This window comes from Arachis ipaensis, chromosome B08, assembly GCF_000816755.2.
Source record: "Arachis ipaensis cultivar K30076 chromosome B08, Araip1.1, whole genome shotgun sequence".
Taxonomy (NCBI): domain Eukaryota; kingdom Viridiplantae; phylum Streptophyta; class Magnoliopsida; order Fabales; family Fabaceae; genus Arachis; species Arachis ipaensis.
In genome coordinates this window covers 99,770,506-99,780,990 of record NC_029792.2, presented here as the reverse complement: position 1 = coordinate 99,780,990, position 10,485 = coordinate 99,770,506, and the positions used below count along the sequence as shown (strand labels likewise).

The window sequence follows — 10,485 nt, the reverse complement described above, 5'->3', positions numbered from 1 at the left end:
CACAAGTTCAAAAGGACAAAACCGCCATCCCAAGTCCCAACATCATAAAACAAAGGCAACAAAAAAAATGCATATAACAAACTAGATAGCACAACAATAGAGGATCTGCAGAGCTTATAGAAACATACAACATACATCTCTACTGTATACTAAAATATTTACATAACATGAGATTGTGTATACGTATTCTAGTGACGGAACGAATATATCTCTAACATATTTTTACTAACCAAATTAGTTATTTCAATGCAACGAGTCAAACAACATTTTACACAAGTGAAAACAAAGAAATCAAATAATAATATTATATAAGAGTCAAATAATAATTCCAATTGTCCTGGGCAGAAAGGTAGAGACAAATTAAAGAAACAAATTAAGTTTCAAAAGCAAGCAGTTAGAGTTTAACCAAGGGGCCTAGAAGGAACAATCATCGTCCATGAAATCTAGAATATTAGAATAAACTATAAACTAATAATCAAAGTACTTACCCTTTTGCTTAATTAACATAAGCATGCATCAAGTGTATAACTATATATATAATAAAGTGGTAGGAAAGTGTACATCTAAGCTGTATGTTTCCCAATTATTAGTACAAAAAAAGACCGCATCCTAAAATCAACTTTGAATTAATAAATTCATATTCCAATTTAACACCTACCTAAACCCCAACTCCCACCTCACTCCAATTCAACACCATCAACACCATCTATAATCTTTTATCTCACTATCAAATATCCAAAATCAACAACAACAATAACAATAAGTCAACAACTTTGAATGGGAATATATCAAATATCCAAAACAAAGAGCAATCAATAGTACACAATCTGAAAATTCAACAACCAATACTAGAATATTCAGCTGACAACAGTAGCAACAAGGTAGTGACCACTTCTTTTTTTCTTTTTATCAGTATCTCTTTATGACAATAATATGGAAAAGATAGTTACTTACATCATCTCTGGGTGGAATGTGAGTTGATTCAAAGGAGTGAGGAGTATTTCTTAGTCTGCTACTTGAGGCATCCAAAGGAGAATTTTGGGCAACTTGCACTAAGGTTGCTACCTCTTCGTCACTCATTCCAGGATTGACTTGGTGTACCAATACCTTTAATAAACCACATACACCATCCATCTTCTTCTCTAATGATGAGACCCGAGGTATAGTTCTTGGCTTGCCTCGTCTACAAATTTATAAAATTCCTTTGCACCTTCGTTAGACCCCATGTTTTGTCCATCAACTTGTGTAGCATCTCTGAATCTATCACGTAACAACTCATCAATGTTATCATTACAGTTATATTCACCATCTGTGTCACTGTCAACATCCATAGCAACAAGTGATTCCCCATGATTAAACCACCGCCTATAACCTTTTATGAATCCGTTGCATATTAGATGGTCATACACCTCATCTCTCCTTAACCAAAGTCTATTACAACACTTTGCACATGGACATTGAATTTCTTCCTCTTGAGGAACTCCCGTTGATGAAAAAGCAAAATATAAAATTTTTTCTATACCAAGTTGATATTCTTTTTCATGACGTGGTGTATCCATCCAATCCTTGGACACATCCATCAAAAACCTGTATATTTCAAATAGATAGCTATGTTACTAGTTTGAAGTCCTTACTGCTAGTCTCACTAACTGCGAGTCTAGCTTCCTAATTAACTAAGACAATATTGTCCAAGTCTCTAAAATACTTTGAAGGCATTGGACATAAATAGCAAAGAAAATTAAATTTTAGCAATTCTTAAAGAAGGTTCTGAAGTGAGTGCCTTAGGAAAGCACTTAAGTTGTACACATAACATCAATAACAAGTTAATAGATGTTTTCAAATTCGCATGAACCAACCTTAATTGCTGTCTTAATCTGTACCGCAACAGCACCAAAGTAGTAGCGCAGCAGAAGCAGAATTAGAGAGGTAGCAACGGCAGGGAATAGTAATTCGGCAGTAGATAATTAGTACCACAGTAACAGCAAAGCAGTACCATAGGAGCAGCAAAATAAAAGAAGTGGTCGTAGTAGTGGATAGATAACTATCAAAAGTCTGAACAAAAATAGACTTAGACTTAAGTAAATACTAAAATAGAAGAAATGTGCATTGATTATATTGACTAATGTATATATAATATAGTGTATGATGCATGAATTTATTAGCCTTTTAGTTTAAAAAAAACACCAATTAGTATTAATTCAAATGTAAGATAAATTCTAATAATATTTTGTGAAGGAACTTTAAGAGTGTGTTTGGAAAGCATAAAATTAAAATTCTCTTGAGAATTAAATTTTTTTTCTTGCCTTAAAGCATAAAAAATACATGAATATAAACTCTTTTGAGAATTTTAATTCTCATCTTCAACCAGGGTGAAGTGGCCCCTAACACTTGTCAGCCTATGTTTTATTTTTTTTAATAATTTAATATTTAATTAATTAATTTTTGTTGTATGTGTTAAGTATTTGACAAGCTAAATTAAATTATTAAATTTTCTTAAGAGAAGACAAAGACAAGAAAAAGTGCATTCCTAAATAGTTTTTATTTTACTTTTCTTATGAGTTGTCTTACTCTTGAATGGAGGGAATGGGTCGGAGAAACATCTAACACAAACCCTGAAATTATGTCTAAGGTAAACAAAAATTAAAAGGAGTGCTATTTAATTTCATGATATTATTTGCCATTATATAGATGCAACAGCAGCTAATTAATTGATTGGTTAATTTTGAATCGCACATGTCTCTGTTGTGATTGATTGCAATAACAATGCAAGTGGCTCAGGTATTATCGAACACTTAAACTTAAACAATACCTGATTCATATAGTAATAACTCCCTGGAGCATATATAATAGGTAGTCATAGTTGAATTGCATGTATATAAGAATAATAATAACGAACAATATTAACATTAGATTTTATTGTTGTGAGGATTTTATTATTGTGAAGATTTTAGAATAATAATAACGAGAAATATCATCATTATATTTACTTATCAGTTCACTACTTTTGCAAATCAAACACTATAATAAGCTCAATATTAAATCTATGTAATTCTATCTTCATCATAAAATAACTATAATTGTCGTAATCTTACACAATTAGCTAGAAATAAAAGAGTTTAATGTTAGATTGATCAAAATCAATTAATGAAGATATTCTTCCATTGTTCAATAACAGCCAATAATATTATTCAACCTAAAAGATTTGCTATAAAATATATGCAGAATAATATAATATATCTTATTCAACCCTCTTTTTTCTTACAGAATTTTCTGACCACGGTAATCACCTTGGAAAGACATGAGCATGAGCGAGCAACTCAGAACATATGCTTAATCCTGTAGTGTCCTTTTCTCACTTTCTTTTCTATTCTCAGTCTGCAAAATATTTTCAAGTAGCATTCAGAAAATGCAATATGAAAAGAATAGGAACTCCACAACCCAAACAACCACAGATTAGAACCTCTGAAATCTGAATGGATGAACAATTCTAATTATTGACATCAAGATTCACATCAATTAAGAATATAAAATTTTCTTAGTACACAAACAATAAATAGAATGAGAACACAAAAATGAAGATGAAACTTTGTTAGAATCTTGTGGAAGAAACTGAAATTAATAACAAAACAGTTAATACTAGAGAAAAAAGAGTTTCAAGGGGGAAAAGACAAAGGACTCATTGGGCAGAAAAATCAAAAGTAAACAAAAGTACTTGAAATCCAGTTATTCTTCTGCAAGAAAGTTTTTTTTTTACGAAGCAAGCATAGCTGGTGTTGAATATCAGACTAGAGATATAGGTTGTATATAAGTTATTCTGAGAGATATAGGCATTATATAAGTTATTCTGTTTTGATATAGTTTCTGTTTTTAGATATCTGATTCTGTTGTATCTCCTAGTATTAAGAAATTTTATTTCTGTACCTATATATATATATTGACGCTGAGAGATGATTGTCTCAAGGAATTCATCCAAAACACAATCCTTGTCTCACTCCATTCGTGTATTTCAAGTTAGTATCAGAGCGGGTCCCGACCCAGCTCTGGTTTCTATTTGTTTTTCTTCTTTTCCGACTGCAATCTCTCAGCCGTGTTCCTTTTTCCCACCAGCTGACACTATCAGCTGTGTCTCTTCGTCAGAAACCGTTTTTTCGGCCAAAACCTTGTCAAACATCAGACCTACTCCGAAGCAACCCCAGAATTAGAACCGGAAAGCCAAGTTCGGCCTGTCCCCAAAATTTCACCGCCGTCAACCGCCGCACGCGCCGCCCCTTTCCTACGCGTGGTCCTCACGCGCCTCCACTCCAGACGCACGTGAACGTCACGCTCCGCTGCCTAGGCTTTTTCCGGCCCTCGTTTCCCTTCTGCAGGTATTTTTTGGCCGTTTCTGAGTGTCTGTCATCATGTCTTCTGAGGTAACCTCCGACACCAACTCCAATGGTGGCAAACCGGCTGTTCTAACATTTGTTGTTTCTAGAACCGCTACAATGACCTCTGAAAAATTGATGAGTGCCAAAAATTACCTTTCTTGGGCTGATTCTGTGGAACTTTGGTTCATGGGCCAAGGCTATGAAGACCACCTTACTAAATCTGTTGATGATGTTCGCACCGCTGAAAAAATCACTTGGAAGAAGATTGATGCCTAGCTAGGTAACCTTATGTGGCAGACTATTGATCCACCAAAGCTGACTATGTTTCCGGCTTACAAAACTTGTAAAAATGTGTGGGACCGTGCTAAAGCTTTATACACTAATGACATTGCAAGACTTTACCATGTTGCTAAGAAGCTGTGTAGTTTACAGCTTCAAGGAACTGATATGGAATTTTATGTTGGGGCTGTGGAAGCTATCATGGAAGAGTTTTCGACTCTCCTTCCTTATGTGTCTAATGCTGATGACCATCATGCTCAACAGGGAAAGCGGTTTTTGGTACTTACATTACTTGGGTTGCCAGCTGAACTTGAATCTCTTCGACAACAAATATTGGGCACCTCACCCGTTCCTTCCCTTGCGAACGTATTTGCATGACTCTTGCAATCCGGCCCCTCTCTTAAGACCCATACTTTCGACCAAACTGCATTGGCATCCCAATCTTCTTCTCAAGTGTCCTTTCAAGTGCCCACTCGCGGCGGTCGTGGGGGTCGTGGTAATCGTACTCGCCTTCGTTGTACCTATTGCCATAGGATTGGTCATACTTAGGATAAATGTTATGCTCTCCATGGTCGTCCTACCAAGGTAGCTAATGTTGTCCAAACTAATGAGCCATCTGACGTTTACTTCGCCACACAACCACAAGGGATATTTGTCTCTGGCAATGATTATGATGAGTTTCTCAAGTACCAAGCTTCAAAGCAGGCATCTACTCCCGTTGCTTCGGTGGCCCACTCTGGTAATTCTGTTGCTTGTATCTCTCATTCCTCTTCTCTTGGACCATGGGTCCTTGACTCAGGTGCTTCTGATCATATTTCTGGTACTTCTTCTATCCTCTATAAACTTGAACACCCTGCATTTCTTCCTTCTATCACTTTGGCTGATGGTTCTAAAATTGGTGCTAAGGGAATAGGTCAAGCTATTCCTCTTCCTACATTACCTTTGAAATCTATTCTTTACATGCCCAATTGTCCTTTCAATTTGATTTCTATTAGCCAACTTACTCGTTCTCTTAATTGTTCTGTTACCTTTTTTTGCTGACTCCGTTATTGTGCAGGATCGAGGGACGGGACAGACGATTGGTACAGGATGTGAGTCTCAAGGACTGTATCGGCTTGCTTTACCCACTACTACTGTGTCTTCTGTTGCTGCTGTTGAGTCTCCGGACGTGGTCCATTGTCGCCTGGGACATCCCAACCTCTCGAAGTTACAAACTATGGTCCCGAGTTTATCTCGTCTTGCTACCTTAGAGTGTCAAACTTGTCATTTAGGTAAACATATTCGTAGTTCTTTTTCAAGTCGTGTCAATACACGAGCTGCGTCTCCCTTTTCTGTTATTCATTCTGATGTATAGGGACCTAGTCGTGTTACTTCTCATTCTGGTTTTCGTTATTTTGTCACCTTTATTGATGACTTTTCTCATTGCACTTGGTTATATTTAATGAAGGACAGATCTGAATTATTTGCACATTTCAAGTCTTTCTATTCTGAAATTCAAAACCAATTCAAAACTTCAATTAAAATTTTACGAAGTGATAATGCTCGTGAGTATTTTTCAGCACCATTTTCGTCTTACTTGTCCTCCCAAGGCATTCTACATCAGTCGTCTTGTCCTCATACCCCTCAACAGAATAGTGTGGCTGAGCGTAAACATCGTCACTTGATTGAAACTGCTCGCACTCTTCTTATCCATACTCATGTTCCCCTTAAGTTTTGGGGTGAGGCTGTTCTGACTGCATGTTATTTAATTAATCGTATGCCTTCTTCTATTTTGCAAAATCAAGTTCCTCATTCCATTTTATTTCCTAATGAGCACATTTTTTCTCTTCCACTATGAGTCTTTGGTTGTACTTGTTTCATCCATGATCTTACCCCAGGCAAAGACAAGTTAACTGCTCGTTCTATCAAATGTGTTTTCTTAGGGTACACTCAATTTCAAAAGGGTTATCGTTGTTATTCTCTAGCTCTTAATCATTTCTTCGTGTCTGCAGATGTCACTTTTCTTGAGAATACCCCTTTTTTCTCTGCACCCGACATCACTTCACCTTCCATTACAGAGGTGCTTCCTGTTCCTTACTTAGATGGGCCTCCTATTCCCACAAAGCCTCTCCAGGTTTATCATCGCCGCCCACGGCCTGCAGTCCAAGATAACTCATCTCCTGAACCCGTGGTTGAACCGTCCTTGGATCCTTCTTCGGGAGTTAGCAGTAGTCCTCCTATTGCTCTCAGACAAGGTACTCGTTCCACCCGTAATCCTAATCTTATTTATAATTTTCGTAGTTACCATCGTTTATCATCTTTGCACTATGCTTTTACCTCCTCCTTGTCTTCTATTTCTATACCCAAAATAACAGCAGAAGCTCTTTCACATCCAGGGTGGCATCAGGCTATGATTGAGGAGATGTCTGCCTTACATTCTACTGGTACTTGGGATCTTGTTCCATTGCCACTGGGCAAATCTACCGTGGGTTGTCGTTGGATCTATACTATTAAGGTCGGCTCAGACAGAACCATTGATCGATTAAAAGCCCGCCTTGTGGCTAAGGGCTACACTCAAAACTTTGGTTTGGACTATGGTGATACCTTCTCTCCTGTTGCAAAGATGGCCTCTGTTCGTCTCTTTCTTTCTATGGCTGCCATTCGCCATTGGCCTCTTCATCAACTTGATATTAAAAATTCTTTCTTACATGGTGATCTCGAGGAGGAAGTATACATGGAGCAACCTCCCGGGTTTGTTGCTCAGGAGGAGTCTTTCGGCTTAGTATGTCATTTACGCCGATCTTTATATGGCTTGAAACAATCCCCTCGAGCTTGGTTTAGTCACTTTAGTACTGTTATTTCTAAATTTGGCATGATTCAGAGTGAAGCAGAGCATTTAGTTTTCTCCCGTCATTCTTCCTCCACGACCTCCATATATCTGGTTGTTTATGTGGATGATATTGTCATTACTGGAGATGATCATGAGGGAATCACTCAGTTAAAATAGCACTTGTTTGATCACTTTTAGACTAAGGATATGGGGAAGTTAAAATATTTCCTAGGAATTGAAGTGGCACAATCTAATGCTGGGATCTGTATCTCACAGAGAAAATATGCTCTGGATATTCTTGAAGAAACTAGAATGTTGGATTCTGGACCTGTAGATACACCAATGGATCCCAACACAAAACTTAGTCCAGATCAAGGAGAACCTCTTGCAGATCCTGGTAGATATCGCAGATTAATTGGCCGATTGAATTATTTGACAGTCACTCGGCCAGATATTTCATTTGCCACAAGTATCCTAAGTCAGTTTCTTGACTCCCCATGCAATAGTCATTGGGACGCAGCTGTTAGAGTCCTTAGATATATCAAAGGTGCTCCAGGAAAAGGTTTGTTGTATGAAGATAAAGGACATAACCAGATTGTTGAGTATACTGATGCAGATTGGGCAGGATCTCCATCTGATAGACATTCTACATCTGGTTATTGTGTTTTTATTGGTGGAAACTTGATATCTTGGAAGAGTAAGAAGCAAAATGTTGTAGCAAGATCTAGTGCGGAAGCTGAATATAGAGCTATGGCACTTGCCACATGTGAACTTATATGGTTGAAGCAATTAGTTAAGGAACTTAAGCTTTGTGAGCCGAGTAAGATGGAACTGGTGTGCGATAATCAAGCTGCCTTACATATTGCTTCCAACCCTGTGTTTCATGAACGGACCAAGCACATAGAGATTGATTGCCATTTCATAAGGGAGAAGTTGCAAAGTGGGAAAATAGTAACAACCTTTGTCAACTCCAACGATCAACTTGCAGATATTTTCACCAAAGCTCTCTGGGGTCCTCGGATACAATACATATGTAACAAGCTTGGTGCATATGATTTATATGCTCCAGCTTGAGGGAGAGTGTTGAATATCAGACTAGAGATATAGGCTGTATATAAGTTATTCTGAGAGATATAGGCTTTATATAAGTTATTCTGTTTTGATATAGTTTCTGTTTTTAGATATCTGATTCTGTTGTATCTCCTAGCATTAAGGAATTTTATTTCTGTACCTATGTATATATATTGATGCTGTGAGATGATTCTCTCAAGGAATTCATCCAAAACACAATCCTTGTCTCACTCCATTCGTATATTTCAAGTGCTGGGAATCTAATTGTAAGTAGTTCTCTGATAAAAATAAAAATAAAAAAAATAAGTGAAAAATAGACAGGGACAAGAAGGTAAAAACAATACATATTTTAAGCTAGATAAGTAACAAGGATCAAATTCTTTGTAACAACATTACATGCATATTTAAAACAAATGCCTATTTCTGCTATTGACTGCTAGGAACGAGTTAAAACAGTAGTATTAATTTGGTTTCAACTTTCAATAGACATGCAGCTTTTCAATTTTCTTCTGAGTTTAATAAAAATTATTTGTAGCATGCTCTATGGATTATAATTAGTCAAACTTCAAAGATTTAGAGTTGTATTACTAATTATGACATAAATGAAACACTCGTATATGAAATAACATCAAATAGCGTGCTATGGTGAATCAATTCTATTAACACATTCAACAACAATAACAAAGCCTTGTCCCACTAAGTGGGGTCGGCTACATGAATCAAACGACGCCATTGTGCTCTGTCATGTATCATGTCTACAGAGAGACCGTTTACATGTAGATCTCGTTTGACCACCTCATGGATGGTCTTCTTAGGTCTTCCTCTGCCTTTCGCCTTTTGTCCATCTTCCATCTCATCCACCCTCCTGACTGGATGTTCTATCGGTCTTCTTCCCACATGTCCAAACCACCTGAGACGCGATTCAACCATCTTTTCCACAATGGGTGCTACTCCAACTCTCTCCCTTATATCTTCATTCCTTATTTTATCCAATCGCATATGACCACTCATCCATCTCAACATCTTCATCTCTGCCACACTCAACTTATGTTCGTGCTCCCCTTTAGCCGCCCAACACAACACAAAAATAAATCAATTCGGCATTTAATAACATCAGTTCTATTCTATTCGATAATTCCATAGCACCCAAAAATAATATTAAGCAAACAAAATAAATCAATTCAGCTAACACATTCAACACAACACAACCACAACCAACTCATATGCACTGGTTTGATTACAGAGACTTGCTACTTAAATTAAACTTCAACTCTCTTTTGTTTTTTGGTTTGATTACAGAGTTTAATAAATAAGGTTTACCAGCTCTCAAAACCAGCAATGAAGCATCGATAGAAGGGCCCCGGCCTGCACGAGGAAGGGAGCGACACGGAAGGGGTTAAGGGTTTCCAGCGAGGGAAGGGGGCGGCGACAGAGGGAGCATCGACGGAGGGTTTGCGACGGCAAGTGAGCAGAGGGAGTCACCACCAGAGAGTCACCGCAGAATGAGGGTTAGGGGTGCCGAAAGAGGGATTGCCGGCGGAGGCGTTGCAAGCGCAGCGACGTTCTTTGCGGAGTGATGTGGTACTTCGTGGAGCGCTGGGGCTCTTCAGAGTGTCATCGTCGCGGAGTTAAGGTGAGGGTGAGGCACAATGAAGAGAGGGCTTAGGGTTATCTTCTGAACGAGTTGGGCCTTAATGTTTGAAAGAGTTAGGGCTTAGGGGTCTTTGAAGAAGGAGAAAGATAAACTTTGAAAGATAGTAATAACTCAGACATTTTAATTTGAAGGGTACGAGCTCTTTAAAATATTTTTTTAGGAAGGCTACACTTTTAAAATACCACAATAATAAAACCCTGTTGTCACGCTTTAAAAGCGTGCCGGTTTCTCTCTATGGACGCTTTTTTAAGCGTGACAAAAAAAATATGACTAAATCTCGAATCAATTGCCATTTTCATGAAAAC

General features: G+C 37.6%; 1 long non-coding RNA gene across 3 annotated transcripts in view; it reads right to left on the bottom strand.

Moving 5' to 3' along the window:
• Positions 1-10,485, bottom strand: part of LOC110265987 — a 10,878-nt gene extending 393 nt beyond the window's left edge. The window contains exons 1-2 of one of the 3 annotated variants that reach the window (XR_002352738.1): positions 9,847-10,485; positions 951-1,587 (exon numbers count right to left, since the gene is read on the bottom strand). This is a non-coding gene — a long non-coding RNA (uncharacterized LOC110265987). Of the gene's footprint in view, positions 1-950; positions 1,588-1,856; positions 2,140-9,846 lie in introns of those variants that run through there. The other 2 variants (XR_002352740.1, XR_002352739.1) reach the window with 2 other exon arrangements.